General features: G+C 37.2%; 1 protein-coding gene across 1 annotated transcript in view; it reads left to right on the top strand.

The window, feature by feature from the left end:
• EDA2R (ectodysplasin A2 receptor) overlaps positions 1-20,988 on the top strand; it is a 65,344-nt gene that overhangs the window by 17,797 nt on the left and 26,559 nt on the right. The gene's annotated exons all lie outside the window — the stretch shown is intronic.

Below are 20,988 nucleotides of genomic sequence, written 5' to 3'. Positions count from 1 at the left end.
AATTTCTTAAGAATGAAACATCTGTTTATTCAAGGAATTCTTGTTGAGGACAATTTGATAGTGTTTATCCACTATGCCAATCTCTGCTCTTAATTGGTGTACTTAAACCATTTATATTTAAGGTAATTGTTGATATGTTAGACCATTTGATCATTTTATTTTTTTCTGTTTCTTGTTCTTCCGTTTGTCTTTTCTTGCCCCCCTGTGGGTTACTTGAACTTTTTTTTTTAGGATTCCATCTTGATTTATTTGTAGTGTTTTTGTACAGTTTCCTTGAAATCATTCTGGGTACAGTAAGTCACCTACAAAGTCCAAGTTGCGAATTTTCAAAGATGTGAAAATACATTCCATCAACATCAGGCGTGAGTGAAATTGAAGCTTGCTTTCCGTCTCCTATTGCTGACGATCCTTCAGCTCTACCATCTCCCACCTCCTCTCCCTCCTCCAGTCAGTAATTCTTCTTGCCTGTTCACTCAATGCCAGCCCCTGTGTGCCAGCTGTTGTACTGTACTACTATACTTTTCAAGGTACTATACTGTAAGATTCAAATGTTTTCTTTATTTTTGTGTTTGTTTTGTTTGTTATGTATTATTTGTGTGAAAAGTATTATAAACCTATTACACACAGTACTATATAGTCGATTGTATTAGTTGGGTACCTAGGCTAACTTTGTTGGACTTACGAACAAATTGGACTTAATGAACATGGTCTTGGAATGGAACTCGTTCGTATGTAGGGGACTTACTGTATTACAATATACACATGTGACTTAACACTCTCCACTGTTATCAACATTTTACCATTTTTAGTACTGTATGGAAACATTACTTCTACTTAGGTTCCTTTACTTTCCTTACTTTCAAATATCATTGTTTTGAGTATCAGATAATTTTATGTTTTTTCTTTTAATCATTAAACAATATATAAAACTCATGAGAAGTACAGTTTATTGTATATAGCCATATTTTTGTTCTTCCAATGTTCTTTTTTTCCTTCCTGATGCTCCAAAATTCCTTCTTCTGTCATTTTATCATTTCCTTTCTGTTTGAAATTTTCTTTCTGTTTGAAGAACTCCTTTTAGCCATTCTTTAAGGGTACATCTACTAGCAACAAATTCTTTTAGTTTTCCTTTGCCTTAGAATGTCTTTATTTCATGTTAATTCCTGAAGGATGGTTTCAATGGATATAGAATTTGAACTTGTGACAGTTCTTTTCTTTCAGCACTTGAAAAACATTGACCACTTCATTCTGGCCTCCATGGCTTCAGATAGAAACCTGCTGTCATTCCTATTGGTATGGTCTTTAGTTAATGTCATTTATTTTGCAGCTACTTCCAAGATTTTTTCTTTGTCTTTAGTTTTTAGAACTTTCATTACAATGTGTATTGGTGTTCATTTCTTTGAATTTCTTCTATTTGGGAATTTCTCATCTTCTTGAATCTGTAGATCTTTTGCCAAATTTGTGAAGTATTCAACTTTTATTTCCTTGAAAATATTTTCAGACACATATTTTCCTTCTCTTTTCATGAGACTCTGATAATATAATTGTTTGATCTTTCATTGTTGTCCCACAGGTCCATGATAGCATACATTCTATTTTTGTGTCCTCAAGTTCAGTGATTCTATTATCTGTCATCTCCTCCCTACTATTGAGTTCATACAGTGAGATTTATTTTTTATTTTTATAATTTCTATCTAAAATTACATATTTTTATAATTCCTATTTATTTTTCGAGATTTTTAATTTCTCCTTTTGTTTCAAGATAATTTGTGATTGCTTGTTGAAACATTTTATGATGCCTGCCTTAAAATCCTTGTCAGATCATTCCAACATCTGTTTCATCTAAGTGTTGGTGTCAGTTGATTGCTTCTTCTTATTCATGTTGTAGTTCCCTGATTCTTGTTATGACAGGAGATTTTTCTTTCATATTTTGGACATTTTTGTCAATTATATTAGGAGACTCAGGGTTCCAGTTAAATCTTTTATTTTAGCAGGCAGTTACCTGTTTAGGTTTATCACACAGGTCCTAGCCTACTTTTGTGAGTCTGGTTCTAACAACAATTTAATTTTCAGGGTCTTTGTGGTTGTGATTTTGGTCTGTGTGGTTTATCTGGTGCTGCTACGGCTCTCACTACTCTCTGCTGGTGCTGCCTAAGGGGTGTAAGGAATTGGGCCAGGTCACTGGTGCATCTAGATTAGGGGAAGGAAGTCTCTGAGTTGTGGGAGAAAGGATATTTCTCAGGCCAGACCACTTCCTGTGATAGGATACCACTGAAATGCACCATGGCCACACATCTCTAGGTGAGGGAGAAGTCTCAGACGACAGGACAAAGAGGTCTCTTGGACTGGTTATGTGTTGTTTTGAAATCCCCCTTGCACCCACTGCAGCCTGGTGTCTCTGTTATGGAAGAAGTTTCCCAGGATGGGTCACTTGTTGTGATACATCATTATGCCTCAAGCCTGCTTATTTGTGAAACATAGATGATAATGCACAACTTACAGAGTTTTGTGGAGAATAAACAAGAATATAAGACCATGAGAGCAGGAATTTGTCTGGTTGATTCAATTTAGTCACAACATCCAGAATAGCATCCTGACACATAGTAGTTGCTCATTAAGTATTTTCCAAATTAATGAATTGATGAATAAAATAAAGAGGCATGGCTAACACATGGTTATTCTCAATAAATGCTAGTTAGCTAGCTCTCATCATTCTCTTCTCTAGCAAGTGAACAAGGGAGGAGTGAGGCTCATGTCTTTTTACTCCAATGCTCTTTTTCTTTTTTTATGATTGGAGTAGGGGCCCATCCTACTCCAATATAACCTCATCTTAACTAATACATCTGCAGTGACCTATTTCCAAATAAAGTCACATTCTTAGTTACTGGGGTTTAGAATTTTAACTTTTGAATTTTGGGAGGGACACAATTTAACCCGTAGCACTACCTCACTAAAGTGCTGTGTGAGGATTTGCTGTAATTATTACTAGTAAGTAGACATATGAAAGAATTACAATATAAATAATTATTATTACTATTTGAGGCCCTACTATGTGTCAGGGACTATATTGTTACACTTCCTTCTTTTTTTTTTTCTTTTCTTTTTTTAAATGTTTATTTATTTATTTCTTATTAGTCATCCATTTTATACACATCAGTGCATACATGTCAATCCCAATCTCCCAATTCATCACACCACAACCCCCAGCCCCCGCCACTTTCCCCCCTTGGTGTCCATACGTTTGTTCTCTACTTCTATGTCTCAATTTCTGCTCTGCAAGCCGGTTCATCTGTACCATTTTCTAGGTTCCACATATATGCTTTAATATACGATATTTGTTTTTCTCTTTCTGACTTATTTCACTCTGTATGACAGTCTTTAGATGCATCCACGTCTCTACAAATGACCCAATTTCATTCCTTTTTATGGCTGAGTAATATCCCATTGTATATATGTGCCACATCTTCTTTATCCATTCCTCTGTTGATGGATGTTTAGGTTGCTTCCATGTCCTGGCTATTGTAAATAGTGCTGCAGTGAACATTGTGGTACATGACTCTTTTTGAATTATGGCTTTCTCAGGGTATATGCCCAGCAGTGGGATTGCTGGGTTGTATGGTAGTTCTATTTTTAGTTTTTAATGAACCTCCATACTGTTCTCCATAGTGACTGTACCAATTTATATTCCTACCAACAGTGTAGGAGTGTCCCCTTTTTTTACATCCTCTTCAGCATTTACTGTTTATAGATTTTCTGATGATCTACATTCTGACCGGTGTGAGGTGATACTTCATTGTAGTTTTGATTCACATTTATCTAATAATTAGTGATGTTGAGCAGCTTCTCCTGTGTTTGTTGGCCATCTGTATGTCTCCTTGGGAAAAATGTAATTTTAGGCATTCTGCCCATTTTTGGATTGGGTTCTTTGTTTTTATGATATTGAGCTGCATGACCTGTTTGTATACTTTGGCAATTAATCCACTGTCAATTCTTTCATTTGCAAATATTTGGTTGACAAAAAAGTTCATTCGTGTTTTTCTGTACCATCTTATGGAAATCCCCGAACTGACATTTTGGCCAACCCAATATATTTTGTCCCATTCTGAGGGTTGTCTTTTCATTTTGTTTATGGATACCTTTGCATTGCAAAAACTTTTAAGTTTAACTAGGTCCCATTTGTTTTTCTTCTTATTATCATTACTCTACGTGATAGGTCAAAAAAGATCTTGCTGTGATTTACAACAAGCAGTGTTCTGCCTATGTTTTCCTCTAAGAGTTTTACAGGGTGTGGCCTTACATTCAGGTCTTTAATCCATTTTGAGTTTATTTTTGTGTATGGTGTTAGGGAGTGTTCTAATTTTATTCTTTTACATGTAGCTATTCAGTTTTCTCAGCACCACTCTTTGAAGAGACTCTTTTCTCTCCATTGTATATTCTTGCTGCTTTGTCATCTATTAGGTGACCGTAGGTGCGTGGGTTTAACTCTGGGCTGTCTATCCTGCTCCACTCATCTATAGTTTTGTTTTTGTGCCAGAACCATACTGTCTTGATGACCATAGCTTTATAGCATAGTCTGAAGTCAGGGAACCTGTTTCCTCCAACTTCATTTTTCCTTCTCAGGATTGATTTGGCTCTTCAGGGTCTTTTGTGTTTCCATACAAATTGTAAAATTTTTGAGCTAATTCAGTAAAAAATGCCATTGGTTATTTGATAGGAATTGTGCTGAATGTGTAGATTGCTTTGTGTAGTATAGTTATTTTCACAGTATTGATTCTTCCAATCCAGGAACGTGGTATATCTCTCCATCTGTTTGTGTTGTCTTGGATTACTTTCATCAGTATCTTATAGATTTCTGAGTACAGGTCTTTTGCCTCCTTAGGTATGTTTATTCCTAGTTATTTTATTATCTTCGCTGTGACGGTAAATGAGATTGTTCCTTAATTCCTCTTGCTGATTTTTATTGTTAGTGTATAGGAAAGCAAGAGATTTCTGTGTATTAATTTTGTATCCTGCAACTTTACCAAATTCAGTGATGAGCTCTAGTAGTTTTCCTGTAGCATATTTATGAGTTTCAATGCATAGTATCATGTCATCAGCAAACAGGGACAGTTTTAATTCTTCTTTTCCAATTTGGATTCCTTTTACTTCTTTCTTCTCTGATTGCCGTGGTTAGGACTTCCCAAACTATGTTGAATAATAGTGGCATAAGAGGACATCCCTGTCTTGTTCCTGATCCTGGAGGAAATGTTACAGTTTTTCACCACTGAAAATGATGTTTGCTGTGGGTTTTTTGTATATAGCCTTTATTATGTTGAATTAGGTTCCCTCTTTGCCAACTTTCTGGGGAGTTTTTATATAAATGGGTGTTGAGGGGGACCTTCAAGATGGCAGAGGAGTAAGAAGTGGAGATCACCTTCCTCCCAAGAAATACATCAAAAATACATCTACATGTGGAAAAACTCCTACAGAACACCTACTGGACACTGGCAGAAGTCCTCAGACTTCCCAAAAGGCAAGAAACTCCCCACGTACCTGGGTAGGGCCAAAGAAAAAAGGAAAAACAGAGACAAAAGAATAGGGACGGGACCTGCACTTCTGGGAGGGAGTTGTGAAGGAGGAAAAGTTTCCACACACAAGGAAGCCCCTTCACTGGTGGAGACGAGGGGTGGAGGGGGGATGAGCATCGAGGCATGGAGGAGAGCACAGCAACAGGGGTGCAGAGGGCAAAGCGGAGAGATTCCCACACAGAGGATTGGAACTGACCAGCACTCACCAGCCTGAAAGGCTTGTCTGCTCACCCAGTGGGGCTGGTGGGGGCTGGGAGCTGAGGCACAGGGTTCGGAGTTCAGACCCCAGGGAGCGGACTGGGGTTGGCTGCATGAACACAGCCTGAAGGGGGCTAGTGCACCACAGCTAGCTGGGAGGGAGTCCAGGAAAAAGTCTGGACCTGCCTAAGAGGCAAGAGACCATTGTTTTGGGGTGTGCAAGGAGAGGGGATTCAGAGCACATCCTAAAAGAGCTCCAGAGACAGGCGTAAGTCGTGGCTATCAGCACAAACACCAAAGAAGGGCATGAAATGCTAAGGCTGCTGTTGGAGCCACCAAGTAGCCTGTATGCAAGCACAGGTCACTAGCCACACCTCCATTCTCGGGAGCCTGTGCAGCCCTACATGCCAGGGTCCCGTGATCCAGGGACAACTTCCCTGGGAGAACACATGGCGTGCCTCAGGCTGTTGCAACATCATACTGGCCTCTGCTGCCCCAGGCTCGCCCCGCATTCCATACCCCTCCCTCCACCCTGCCCAAGTGAGCCAGAGCCACCTAATCAGCTGCTACTTTAACCCCGTCCTGTCTGGGCGGAAAATAAACACCCTCAGGTGACCTTCACACAGAGGTGGGGCGAAATCCAAAGCTGAAACCCAGGATATGTGCAAACAAAGATGAGAAAGGGAAATTACTCCCAGCAGCCTCAGGAACACCAGAATAAATCTCCACAATCAACTTCATGTACCCTGTATCTCTGGAATACCTGAATAGACAATGAAGCATCCCAAAATTCAGGGGGTGGACTTTGGGGGCAAATGTAGACTGGGGGTTTGCATTCTGCATCTAATTTGTTTCTGGTTTTATGTTTATCTTAGTTTAATACTTAGAGATTATTATTACTTGTAGATTTGTTTATTGATTTCTTTGCTCTCTATCTTTATATATATATATATTTTTTCCTTTTCTCTTTTGGTGAGTGTGTATATGCATGCTTCTTTGTATGATTTTGTCTGTACAGCTTTACTTTTGCCACTTCTCCTAGGGTTCTCTCTTTCCTTTTTTTTGTTTGGTTTTTTTTTTTTCATAGAGTCTTTAGTGCTTGTTATCACTGGTGGATTTCTTTTTTGGTTTGGTTGCTCTGGTTCTTTTTTTTTAATTAGTTTTTTTTTTATTTTTTGCTTTTAATAATATTTTAATTTTAATAATTTTGTTTCTTTTCTTTTCTTTCTTTCCTTCTTTCTTTTTTCTTCTCCGTTTTCTTCTGAGCCGTGTGGCTGACAGGGTCTTGGTGGTCCAACTGGGTGTCAGGGCTGAGCTTCAGAGGTTGGAGAGCTGAGTTCAGGATGCTGGTCCACCAGCAACCTCTTGGCCCCATGTAATATCAAATGGCGAAAGCTTTCCCAGAGACCTCCATCTCAACGCTAAAATCCAGCTCCAGTCGATGACAAGCAAACTACAGTGATGGACACCCTATGCCAAACAACTAGCAAGACAAGAACACAACACCACCCAATAGCAGAGAGGATGCCTAAAATCACAGTGCACAGACACCCCAAAACACACCACCAGACGTGGTCATGCCCACCAGAAAGACAAGATCCAGCCTCATCCACCAGAACACAGGCACCAGTCCCCTCCACCAGAAAGGCTACACAACACACTGAACCAAAATTAGCCACTGGGGACAGACACCAAGACCAACAGGAACTACGAACACGCAGCCTGCGAAAAGGAGACCCCAAACACAGTAAGTTAAATAAAAGGAGAAGATAAATATGCAGCAGATGAAGGAGCAAGGTAAAAACCCACCAGAACAAACAAATGAATAGGAAATAAGCAGGCTACCTGAAACAGAATTCAGAGTAATGATAGTAAAGATGATCCAAAATCTTGGAAATAGAATGGAGAAAATACAAGAAACATTTAACAAGGACCTAGAAGAACTAAAGAGCAAACAAACAATAAAGAATAACACAATAAATGAAATTTAAAATTCTCCAGAAGGAATCAATAGAAGAATAAATGAGGCAGAAGAACAGATAAGTGATCTGGAAGATAAAATAGTGGAAATAACTACTGCAGGGCAGAATAAAGGAAAAAGAATGAAAATAATTGAGGAAAGTCTCAGAGGCATCTGGGACAACATTAAACATGCAAAAATTTGAATTATAGGGGTCCCAGAAGAAAAAGAGGAAAAAAACGGGACTGAGAAAATATTTGAAGAGATTATAGTTGAAACCTTCCCTAATATGGGAAAGGAAATAGTCAAGTCCAGGAAGTGCAGAGAGTCCCATACAGGATAAATCCAAGGAGAAACACGCCAAGACATATATTAATCAAACTATCAAAAATTAAATATAAAGGAAAAATATTTAAAGCAGCAAGGAAAAAGCAACAATTAACATACAAGGGAATCCCCATAAGGTTAACAGCTGATCTTTCACCAGAAATTCTGCAAGCCAGAAGGGAGTGGCAGGACATATTTAAAGTGATGAAAGGGAAATGCCTACAACCAAGATTACGCTAACCAGCAAGGATCTCACTCAGATTCGATGGAGAAATTAAAAGCTTTACAGACAAGCCAAAGCTAAGAGAATACATCATCACCAAACCAGCCTTACATCAAATGCTAAAGAAACTTCTCTAGACAGGAAACACAAGACAAGGAAAAGACTTACAATAACAAACCTAAAACAATTAAGAAAATGGTAATAGCATATGTATATGTATATGTATGTATGATTCACTTTGTTATAAAGCAGAAATTAACACACCATTGTAAAGCAATTATACTTCAATAAAGATGTTAAAAAAAAAGAAAATGGTAATAAGAACATATATAGATACTTACCTTAAATGTAAATGGATTAAATGCTCCAACCAAAAGACCTTAAATGTAAATGGATTAAATGCTCCAACCAAAAGACCAAATGTAAATGGATTAAATGCTCCAACCAAAAGATTCACTTTGTTATAAAGCAGAAATTAACACACCATTGTAAAGCAATTATACTTCAATAAAGATGTTAAAAAAAAAGAAAATGGTAATAAGAACATATATAGATACTTACCTTAAATGTAAATGGATTAAATGCTCCAACCAAAAGACCTAGACTGGCTGAATGGATACAAAAACAAGACCTGTACGTATGCTGTCTACAAGAGACCCACTTTTGTCCTAGGGACACATACAGACTGAAAGTGAGAGGACGGAAAAAGATATTCCATGAAAATGGAAATCAAAAGACAGGTGGAAGAACAATTCTCATATCAGACGAAATAGTTTTAAAATAAAGACTATTACAAGAGACAAAGAAGGACACTGCATAATGATCAAGGGATCAATGCAAGAAGAAGATATAACAATTGTAAACATTTATGCACCCAACATAGGAGCACTTCAATACATAAGGCAAATGCTAACAGCCATAAAAAGGGTAATCAAAAGTAACACAATGATAGTAGGGGACTTTAAGTCCCCACTTTCACCAATAAACAGATCATCCAAAATGAAAATAAATAGGGAAACACAAGCTTTAAATGATACATTAAACAAGATGGACTTAATTGATGATTATAGGACATTCCATCCAAAAACAGGAGATTACACTTTCTTCTCAAGTGCTCATGGAACATTCTCCAGGATAGATCATATCGTGGTTCACAAATCAAACCTTGGTAAATTTAAGAAAATTGAAATCGTATCAAGTATCTTTTCTGACCACAACGTTATGAGACTAGATTTCAATTACAGGAAAAACACTGTAAAAGATACAAACACGTGGAGGCTAAACAATACACTACTTAATAACCAAGAGATCACTGAGGAAATCAAAAAAATAACTAGAAACAAATAACAATGAAAACACAAAGACCCAAAACCTATAGGATGCACCAAAAGCAGTTCTAAGAGGGAAGTTTACAGCATTAAAAACCTACCTCAAGAAACAAGAAACATCTCAAATAAACAAGGTGACTTTACACCTAAAACAATTAGAGAAAGAAGAACAAAAAAAACCCAATGTTAACAGAAGGAAAGAAATCATAAATATCAGATCAGAAATAAATGATAAAGAAATGAAGGAAACGATAGCAAAGATCAATAAAACTAAAAGCTGGTTCTTTGAGAAGATAAACAAAATTGATAAACCCTTACCCAGACTCATCAAGAAAAAAAGGGAGAAGACTCAAATCAATAGAATTAGAAAAGAAAAAGGAGAAGTAACAACTGACACTGCAGAAATACAAAGGATCATGAGAGATTACTACAAGCAACTCTATGCCAATAAAATGGACAACCTGGAAGAAATGGACAAATGCTTAGAAAAGCACAACCTTCCGAGACTGAACCAGGAAGAAATAGAAAATATAAACAGACCATTCAGAAGCACTGAAATTGAGACTGTGACTAAAAATCTTCCAACAAACAAAAGCCCAGTATCAGATGGCTTCACAGGCGAATTCTATCAAACATTAAGAGAAGAGCTAACAACTATCCTTCTCAAACTCTTCCAAAATATAGAAGAGGGAGGAACACTCCCAAACTCATTCTGTGAGGCCACCATCACCCTAATACCAAAACCAGACAGAGATGTCACAAAGAAAGAGAACTACAGGCCAATATCACTGATGAACATAGATGCAAAAATCCTCAACAAAATGCTAGCAAACAGAATCCAACAGCATATTAATGGATCATACACCATGATCAAGTGGGGTTTATCCCAGGAATGCAAGGATTCTTCAATATACACAAATCAGTCAATATGATAAACCATATTAACAAATTGAAGAAGAAAAACCCTATTATCCTCTCAATAGATGCAGAAAAAGCTTTTGACAAAATTCAACAGCTATGTATGATAGAGACCTTCCAGAAAGTAGGCATAGAGGGAACTTACCTCAACATAGTAAAGGCCATATATGGCAAACCCACAGCCACCATTGTTCTCAATGGTGAAAAACTGAAACCCTTGCCACTAATGCTCCCATTCTGAGGGTTGTCTTTTTGTCTTGTTTATGGTATCCTATGCTGTGCAAAAACTTTTAAGTTTCCTTATGTCCCATTTATTTATTTTTGTTATTTCCATTTCTCTAGGAGGTGGGTCAAAAAGTATCTTGCTGTGATTTATGTCATAGAGTGTTCTGCCTGTGTTTTCCTCTAAGAGTTTTATAGTGTCTGTCCTTACATTTAGGTCTTTGATCCATTTTGAGTTTATTTTTGTGTATGGTGTTAGGGAGTGTTCTAATTCCGTTCTTTTACATGTAGCTGTCTAGTTTTCTGAGCACCGCTTATTGAAGAAGCAGTCTTTTCTCCATTGAATATTCTTGCCTCTTTTATCAAAGATAAAGTGACCATATGTGTGTGCATTTACCTCTGGGATTTCTTTCCTGTTCCATTTTTGTTTTTCTGCCAGTACCAAACTGTCTTGATTACTGTAGCTTTGTAGTACAGTCTGAAGTCCAGGAGCCTGATTTCTCCAGCTCTGTTTACCTTTCTCAACTTTGCTTTGGCTATTCGAGGTCTTTTGTGTTTCCATACAAATTGTGAACTTTTTTGTTCTAGTTCTGTGAAAAATGGCATTGGCAGTTTGATAGGCATTACATTGAATCTGTAGATTTCTTTGGGTAGTATAGTCATTTTCACAATGTTGATTCTTCCAATCAAAGAACATGGTATGTCTCCCCATCTGTTTGTATCATCTTATTTCTTTCATCAGTGTCTTATAGTTTTCTGCATACAGGTCTTTTGTCTCCTTGGGTAGGTTTATTCCTACGTGTTTTAATCTTTTTTGTTGCAATGGTAAATGGGAGCATTTCCTTAATTTCTCTTCCAAATTTTTCATCACTTTAGTGTATATGAATGCAAGAGATTTATGTGCATTAATTTTGTATCCTGCTACTCTACCAAACTCACTGACTATCTCTAGTAGTTTTCTGGTAGCGTCTTTCGGATTCTCTATGTATAGTGTCTTGTCATCTGCAAACATTGAGTTTTCCTTCTTCTTTTCGGAATTGGATTCCTTTTATTTCTTTTTCTTCTCTGATTGCTGTGACTAAAACTTCCAAAACTATGTTGAATAATAGTGGTGAGAGTGGACAACCTTGTGTTGTTCCTGATCTCAGTGGAAATGGTTTCAATTTTTCACCATTGATATCGATGTTGGCTGTGGGTTTGTCATATATGGCCTTTATTATGGTGAGTTAAGTTCCCTCTATGCCTACTTCCTGGAGTGTTTTTATAAAAATTGGGTGTTGAATTTTGTGGAAAGCTTTTTCTGCATCTACTGAAATGATCATATGGTTTTTCTCCTTCAATTTGTTAATATGGTTTATCACATTGATTGATTTGGTATATTGCAGAATCCTTGCATTCCTGGGATAAACCCCACTTGATCATGGTATATTATCCTTTTGCTGTGTTGTTGGATTCTGTTTCCTAGTATTTAGTTGAGGATTTTTGCATCTATGTTCATCAGTGATATTGGCCTGTAGTTTTCTTTTTTGGGTCATCTTTGTCTGGTTTTGGTATCAGGGTGATGGTGGCCTCATAGAATGAGTGTGGGAGTGTTCCTCCCTCTGCTATATTTTAGAAGAGTTTGAGAATTATAGGTGTTAGCTCTTCTCTAAGTGTTTGATAGAATTCGCCTGTCAAGTCACCTGGTGCTGGGCTTTTGTTTGTTGGAATATTTTTAATCAGTTTCAATTTCAGTGTTTGTGATTGGTCTGTTTATATTTTCTATTTCTTCCTGGTTCAGTCTTGGAAGGTTGTGCTTTTTTAAAAATTAGTTCATTTTTTCCAGGTCGTCTATTTTATTGGCGTATAGTTGCTGGTAATAATCTCTCATGATCCTTTGTATTTCTGCAATGACAGTTGTTACCTCTCCTTTTTCATTTCTACTTCTATTGATTTGAGTCTTCTCACTTTTATTTGTAATGAGTCTGGCTAATGGTTTATCAATTTTGTTTATCTTCTCAAAGAACCAGATTTTAGTTTTATTGGTCTTTGCTATCCTTTCCTTCATTTCTTTTTCATTTATTTCTGTTCTGATCTTTATGATTTCTTTCCTTCTGTTAACTTTGGGGTTTTTTTGTTCTTCTTTCTCTAATTCCTTTATGTGTATGGTTAGGTTGTTTATTTGAGATGTTTCTTGTTTCTGGAGGTAGGATTGTATTGTATAACCTTCCCTCTTAGAACTGCTTTTGCTGCATCACATAGGTTTTGGATCATCGTGTTTTCATTGTCATTTGTTGCTAGGTATTTTCTGATTTCCTCTTTGATTTCTTCAGTGATCTCTTGGTTATTTAGTAATGTATTGTTTAGCCTCCATGTATTTGTATTTTTTACATATTTTTTCCTGTAATTGATATCTAGGCTCATAGCGTTGTGGTCAGAAAAGATACTTGATACGATTTCAATTTTCCTAAAATTACCAAGGCTTCTTTTGTGACCCAGGATATGATCTGTCTTGGAGAATGTTCCATGAGCCCTTGACAAGAAAGTGTAATCTGCTGTTTTTGTTTGGAATGTCCTATAAATATCAATTAAGTCCATTTTGTTTAATGTATCATTTAAGGCTTGTGTTTCCTTATTTATTTTCCTTTTGGATGATCTGTCCATTGGTGAAATTGGGGTGTTAATATCCCCTACTATTATTGTGTTACTGTCATTTTCCCCTTTTATGGCTGTTAGCATTTGCCTTATGTATTGAGGTGCTCCTATGTTGGGTGCATAAATATTTACAATTGTTATATCTTTTTCTTGGATTTATCCCTTGATCATTATATAGTTTCCTTCTTTACCTCTTGTAATGGTCTTTATTTTAAAGTCTATTTTGTCTGATATGAGAATTGCTACTCCAGCTGTCTTTTGATTTCCATTTTCATGGAATATCTTTTTCCATCCCTTCACTTTCAGTCTGTATGTGTCCCTAGGACTAAAGTGGGTCTCTTGTAGACAGCATACGTACAGGTCTTGTTTTTGTATCCATTCAGACAGTCTATGTCTTTTGGTGGGAGGATTTAATCCATTTATATTTAAGGTAGTTATCGATATATATGTTCCTATTACCATTTTCTTAATTGTTTTGTGTTTGTTATTGTAATTCTTTTCCTTGTCTTGTGTTTCCTGCTTAGAGAAGTTCCTTTAGCATTTGTTGTAGGGCTCATTTGGTGTTGCTGAATTCTCTTAGCTTTTGCTTGTTTCTAAAGTTTTTAATTTCTCCTTCAAATCTGAATGATTTCCTTGCTCTGTTGAGAAATCTTGGCTGTAGGTTGTTCTCTTTCATCACTTTAGTTATGTCCTATCACTCCTTTCTAGCTTGCATAGTTTTTGCTGAAAGTTTCACTGTTTACCTTATGGGAATTCCCTTGTATGTTAATTGTTGCTTTTCCCTTGCTGCTATTAATGTTTTTTCTTTGTATTTAATTTTTGATAGTTTGATTAATATGTGTCTGGTGTGTTTGTCCTTGGATTTATCCTGTATGGACTCTCTCCCCTTCCTGGACTTGACTGAGTATTTACTTACCTATATTGTGGAATTTTTCAAATATAATCTCCTCAAATATTTTCTCAGTCCCTTTTTTTTTTCTCTCTTCTTCTTCTGGGACCCCTATAATTCGAATATTGGCATATTTAATGTTGTCACAAAGGTCTCTGAGCTTGTCCTCAGTTCTTTTCATTCTTTTTTCTTTATTCTGCTCTGCAGTAGTTATTTCCACTATTTTATCTTCCAAGTCACTTATCCGTTCTTTTACCCCAGTTATTCTGCTATTGATTCCTTCTAGAGAATTTTTAATTTCATTTATTTTGTTGTTCATCTTTTTTTGTTTGCTCTTTAGTTCTTCTCTGTCCTTGTTAAATATTTCTGTATTTTCTCCATTCTATTTCCAAGATTTTGGATCATCTTTTCTACCATTATTCTGAATTCTTTTTCAGGTAGACTGCCTATTTCCTCTTTATTTGTTTAGTCTAGTGTGTTTTTACCTTGCTCCTTCATCTGCTGTGAATTTCTCTGTCTTCTCATTTTGCATAACCTACTGCATTTGGGGTCTCTGTTTCACAGGCTGCAGGTTCATTACTTCCCATTGTTTTTGGTGTCTACTCCCAGTGGGTAAATTTGGTTCAGTGGGTTTTGTAGGCTTTCTGGTGGAGGGGAGTGGTGCCTGTGTTCTGGTGGATGAGTCTGGATCTTTTCTTTCTGGTGGGCAGGAACACGTCCTGTGGTGTGTTTTGGGGTGTTTGTGAGGTTTTTATGATTTTAGGCAGCCTCTCTTTTAATGGGTGGGTTTGTGTTCCTGTCTTGCTAGTTGTTTGGAATAGGGTGTCCTGCACTGTAGCTTGCTGTTCATTGAGTGGAGCTGGGTCTTAGCATTGAGAGGGAGATCTCTGGGAGAGCTTTCACCATTTTATATTATGTGGGGCCGGGAGGTCTCTGGTGGACCAGTGTCCTGAACTCACCTCTCCCACCTCAGAGGCTCAGGCCTGACCCCCTACCAGAGCACCAAGATCCTGTCAGCCACACGGGTCAGAAGAAAAGGGAGAAAAAAAGAAAGAAAGAAAGAAAATAAATAAAATAAAATAAAATAAAGTTATTAAAATAGAAAATAATTATTAAAAATAAAAAATAATAAAAAAGAAAGAGAAAGAAAGAAGAGAGCAACCACACCAAAAAAACAAATCCTCCAATGATAACAAGTGCTAGAAACTATACTAAAAAGAAAAAACAAAATAAAAATAACGGACAGTCAGAACCCTAGTACAAATGGCAAAAGAAAAGCTTTTGGGAAGTCTGAGGTCTTCTGCCAGCCTTCATTAGGTGTTCTGTAAGAGTTGTTCCACATGTAGTTGTAATTTTTATGTATTTGTGGGGAGGAAGGTGACCTCCACGTCTTACTCCTCTGCCATCTTGAAGGCTCCTTCTTCAAATCCAAACACAGCCTCTCTGCACATTCCGAGTTTGTATACTGCAGGGAGGCATTCCCTGTTCCTGGTATCTGTGCCCCTTTTCAGGTTTTATCTTTTTTAATAAAGCATATAAGTGCTGGGTGATAAGAAAAAAATTTTGGAATTCAATATTGACAGTAGCCAGCTAACCCAATAAAACCTCATAATTGACACTTAGTTTTAGGTTTTGGGAACATCAGGATTCCATGAAGCCTACATAGATCCAAATGTAGTCATTGTTCAGAGATCAGGTGCCCTAAATATCCAACCTGAGTTTGATCAAACTGCAATTTTTCTTTGGAGAGTTTATGGTCCCTTTAAGGCCGATAGTTTTAACAGATGGATGCTGTCTTCGTGTGAAGAGGTTTGAGCAGGAGAGCATAGAAGCAAATCATCTATATATTGTAACAACTTCGAACCTGTAGAAAACTTTGTATCATCCACATCAGCTTTCAAGATTTGTGAAAATTAAGAGGCACTTACTGGGAATTCCCTGGTTGTCCAGTGGTTAGGACTCCATGCTTTCACTGCTGAGGACATGCGTTCAATCACTGGTCCAGGAAATAAGATTCCACAAGCCACATGGTGTGGCCAAAAAAAGAAAGAAAAAAAAAAGGAAACCCTGGAGCTTTACTGTCCAGATGTATTGTCATCCTTCCCAGGTGAAGGCAGAAACATATTGGCTAGCCTTATCAACTGGAATACTGAAAAATGTACTGCATAGATCAATTATGGTGAAAATTTTTCCTTCTGTTAGAATGGATGTTAGTAATGTATGGGGGTAGGAACAACAGGGTGTTGAGCGATAATGTTGTTTATTGTTCAGAGGTCCTGGACATACCTCCTTGGGTTTTCTCAAAGGTAAAATAGGAGTATTACAGAAACTAGTGCAAGGTATAATGAGGCCCTGAGCCTTGAAATCTTCTTTTATGGGCTTTATACCTTGAAGTGCTTCTTTACTTATAGGGTATTAATTAATTCTAGGGAGAGGTTTTGAGGGATCTATATGAGTTTTGATGGGAGGTGCACTGTGTATTTTGGCAATATCAGTTGGATATTTTGCCCATAAGAAGGGTTGGAATTGGCTCAATAAGGACAAATTATCAGTGTCTCCAGAACCAGCTCAAGTACCATCAGAGACAGAGAAAATGAAAGATGTTGAAGGGTCATTTAATTTATCTGGTTGGCTATCTTCATTGCTACTGTCAAATTCTAGAATTATTTCCCCCTTCTGATAGAAAGAAATTCCAGCATGATACTTTTCTAAGAAGTCTCACCTGATAAATGGATATGGGTGGAGGGACTAAGGAGAAAACAGTGGTTATCTCTCAAGGGGCCTAATCAAGATGGACTGGGTTCAGAGACAGGAACCTTTTGCGGTTCACTAGAAATCTTCCTTATTTGAACTATTTTAGTATTCCGAGGCAGGAGCTGCTTTATAGCAGTGGGGTTGAACACTGACAGCGTGACTCCAGTGTCAATAAGGACAGTAAGAGATTCATTCCCAATGTGGAGAGTTGTTTATCTGCCAATTAAGAGGAAGGATTGGGAGGAGCCCCTGTAGATCCTTGGAGCCCCAATTTTTCAGAAATGGGAGGGCAGTGGAAATTCTGGTTAGAGGGCTGAAGGCACCTAAAGTGCTTAAGTTTGTGATAATCTTTTTGCCAATGTCCTGGCTCTTTGCAGTAATAGCTGAAACTAAGAGGTTTTTTTGTTTGTTTGTTTTGTTTAGGGTCCTTCATTTGTCAGAGTTGAAAATTAAGAATTTTAGCAGTTTTTCATTTAGTGACACATCTAGGGTGCAAGCAAGCTTAAGCCAGATTAACCTAATCTAAGGTAGACATAGTTTCCCATTCCACCCTGCTCCTTTTAACTAAAAGAGAAAGATCCTGTTTCAGCCCATTAGTAAACACACAATTAAAGCCTACCCAATTATATTTAATACCTGAAGGAAGCCCAGAATTTCTTTTGAAAATAGTCTTAAGTAAATTATAATAGTCGTGAACAGGTTCACTAGATTTTTGTCTGCAACCCTGAATTTTGTTTCAATCAATAGGCTTAGGGAAAGCTACTGTAATTGCTCACTGGAGTTCTCCAGCAAATGTTTTAGCCTCTTGCCAAAAGTTAGGGGTTTACTTTTCTAAATCTCTTTCAAGACTTTACCATCCGGCAAGTTTATCCAGTGTTTGGCTTGACCCTCACCAACAAACATGTGGACTAACTGATACAGATCTGAAAAACCAGGTTAGTAAGTTTGAATAACTATGTTAAATTCATCAGCAAACCTGGGGGGTTTGTTTGGATCAGAAGACTTAACTTTAAAGGGGCAGGTTCTAATAGGTTCAGAGGAGGAAGGAGCAGGGAGAGATTTAAGAAAAACGGGAAGTTCAGCAAGAGAATTAGAAAGAGGAATAGAGGGTATAGAGGATATAGAGGAAATGGAGGCAGTCCATAAGGGAAGGAGGAAGATGGCACCAGAGGTAGGGTTTGAGCATAAGATGGCTGCTGCACATCCAGGGATGGAAGATGGAGGAGCGGAAAGAGAGGCCTTAGAAGCCATTTTGTCTTTCTTCAATAGTTTGTTTGCCTCAGTTATTTTAAAAATTTTTATTTTGCAGTGAGGCAATTTTAGATTCCTATGATCACTTTTGGAAGCTTCAAATTACCAATTAAAATAGGTGTGCTATTCACTTTTGACAATTTTAGAGCCATGGCTTTCAATTCCGTTTTAAGAAAAGTATATTTGGGGAGTTCAAAAGTCCCCCATAATGGCCATCAATGTTCTAAATTAAGTTGATCCATTTAGTTAGAAATGCACATGGGGAGGAACTGCAGTTTTTAAACATTAAACTGGCTAGGATCCCTGAAGTAGGGTCATACTCAACGCATTATATGACTGGGATCCCATTTCGTAGAGATTTTTTTTCTCTAGAGCAAAGGGGAAAAAATCCTAAACAGCACAGTTCCAATAGGAAAAACAGCCCAGTTCCAAAGGAACTGGAACAAAGGCTTAGCAGCACAGCTCCAATAGGAACAGACTGCTTCCAAAAGGAATTAGAGCAAAAGCTAGCACAGTTCCAGTAGGGACAGCCTGATTTCAAAGAGTCAGTCCAAAGTGCCAAACAAGTGCTAACAGAAAGGCCAAAGCCTTTAACAGAAAAATCAAAGCTTTCAACAAATATTTCTGTATATTAATTTTGTATCCTGCAACTTTAATGAATTTGTTGATGAACTCTAATAGTTTTTTGGTGGCATATTTAAGATTTTTGATATATATATATGTTATCATGTCATTCGTATACAGTGACAGTTTTACTTCTTCTTTTCCAGTTTTATTTCTTTTTCTTTTCTGATTGCTGTGTATAGGACTTCCAATACTATGTTGAATAAAAGGAGTGAGAGTGAGCATCCTTGTGTTGTTCCTGATCTTAGAGGAAAAGTTTTCAGTTTTCACCACTGAGTATGATATTAGCTGTGGGCTTATCATATATCACCTTAACTGTGTTGAGGTATGTTCCCTCTCTACCCATCTTGTTGATTTTTTTTTCATAAATAGATGTTTAATTTGTCAAAATGTTCTTCTGAATCTATTGAGATGATCATATGATTTTTATTCTTCAGTTTGTTACAGTGCTGTGTCACAGTGATTCATTTGTGGATACTGAATAATCCTTGCATCCTGGAATAAATCCCACTCTATCATGGAGTATGATCCTTTGAATGTATTATTGGATTCAGCTTATTAATATTTTGTTGATGATTTTTGCATCTACGTTAATCAGTGATATTAGCCTGTTATTTTCTTATTTTGTGTGATATCTTTGTCAAGTTTTTGTATCAGGGTGAGTTTGGCAGCGTTCCTTCTTCTGCAGTTTTTTTTATAGTTTAAGGATGATACGTGTTAACTCTAAATGTTTGGTAGAATTCACCTGTGAAGACTTCTGGTTCTGTACTTTTGTTTGTTGAGGTTTTTTTTGTTTTTTTTTTTTTATTACCGATTAAATTTCATTACTGGTATTTGGTCTGCTCATATTTTCTATTTCTTCCTGGTTCAGTCTTGGGGGATTGTAAATTTCTAAGAATTTGTCCATTTCTACTATGTTGTCCATTTTATTGGGGTATAGTTTTTCATAGTCATCTCTTATGATTCTTTATATTTCTATAGTGTGGGTTGTACCTTCTGCTACTGCATTTCTGATTTTATTGATTTAGGCCCTTTCCCTTTTTTCTTGATGAGTCTGGTTTATCAATTTTGTTTATCTTTTCAAACAACCATTTCTTAGTTTCATTGATCTTGTCTAATATTTTAGTCTCTATTTCACTTATTTCTGCTCTGATCTTTATGATTTCTTTCCTTCTACTAACACTGGGTTTTTTAAAATTAATTAATTAATTAATTATATTTTTGGCTGCATTGGGTCTTCGTTGCTGTGCACGGGCTTTCTCTAGTTGCGGCGAGCAGGGGCTACTCTTCATTGTGGTGCAGAAGCTTATCATTGTGGTGGCTTCTCTTTGTTGCGGAGCACAGGCTCTAGGCACATGGACTTCAGTAGTTGTGGCTCACAGGCTCTAGAGCAAAGGCTCAGTAGTTGTGGTGCACGAACTTAGTTGCTCCTCAGCATGTGGGATCTTCCCAGACCAGGGCTTAAACCCGTGTCCCCTGCATTGGCAGGCGGATTCTTAACCACTGCGCCACCAGGGAAGTCCCAGCATTGGGTTTTGCTTGTTCTTCTTTTTCTAGTTCCTTTAGGTGTAAGGTTAAGTTGCTTACTTGAGATTTTTCTTGTTCCCTGAGGTAAGCTTGTATCACTATAAACTTCCTCCTGAGAACTGATTTTGCCACATCCTGTAGATTTTGGATCGTTGTGTTTCTGTTTTTATTTGTCTCCAGGTATTTCTTGATTTCCTCTGATTTCTTCAGTGACACATTTGTTGTTTACTAGCATATTTTTTAGCCTCCACGTGTTTGTGTTTTTTGCAGTTTTTATCTTGTAGTTGTTTTCTAGTCTCATAGTGTTGTGGTTGGAAGAGATGCTTGATATGATTTTAATTTTCTTAAATTTACCAAGGCTTGTTTAGTAGCCTAGCATGTGATCAGTCCTGGAGAATGTTCCATGTGCACTTGAAAAGGATGTGCACTCTGTTGCTTTTGGATGGAATGTTCTATATAGATTTATTACATTCATTTGGTGTAATGTGTTGTTTAGGGCCAGTGTTTCCTTATTGATTTTCTGTCTGGATGATATGTCTATATATGTATGTTGGGTGTTAAAGTGC

This window comes from Eschrichtius robustus, chromosome X (genome assembly GCF_028021215.1).
Source record: "Eschrichtius robustus isolate mEscRob2 chromosome X, mEscRob2.pri, whole genome shotgun sequence".
Lineage (NCBI taxonomy): Eukaryota > Metazoa > Chordata > Mammalia > Artiodactyla > Eschrichtiidae > Eschrichtius > Eschrichtius robustus.
The sequence above is the reverse complement of the archived record's forward strand: the minus strand, read 5'-3'. Positions and strand labels throughout refer to the sequence as shown.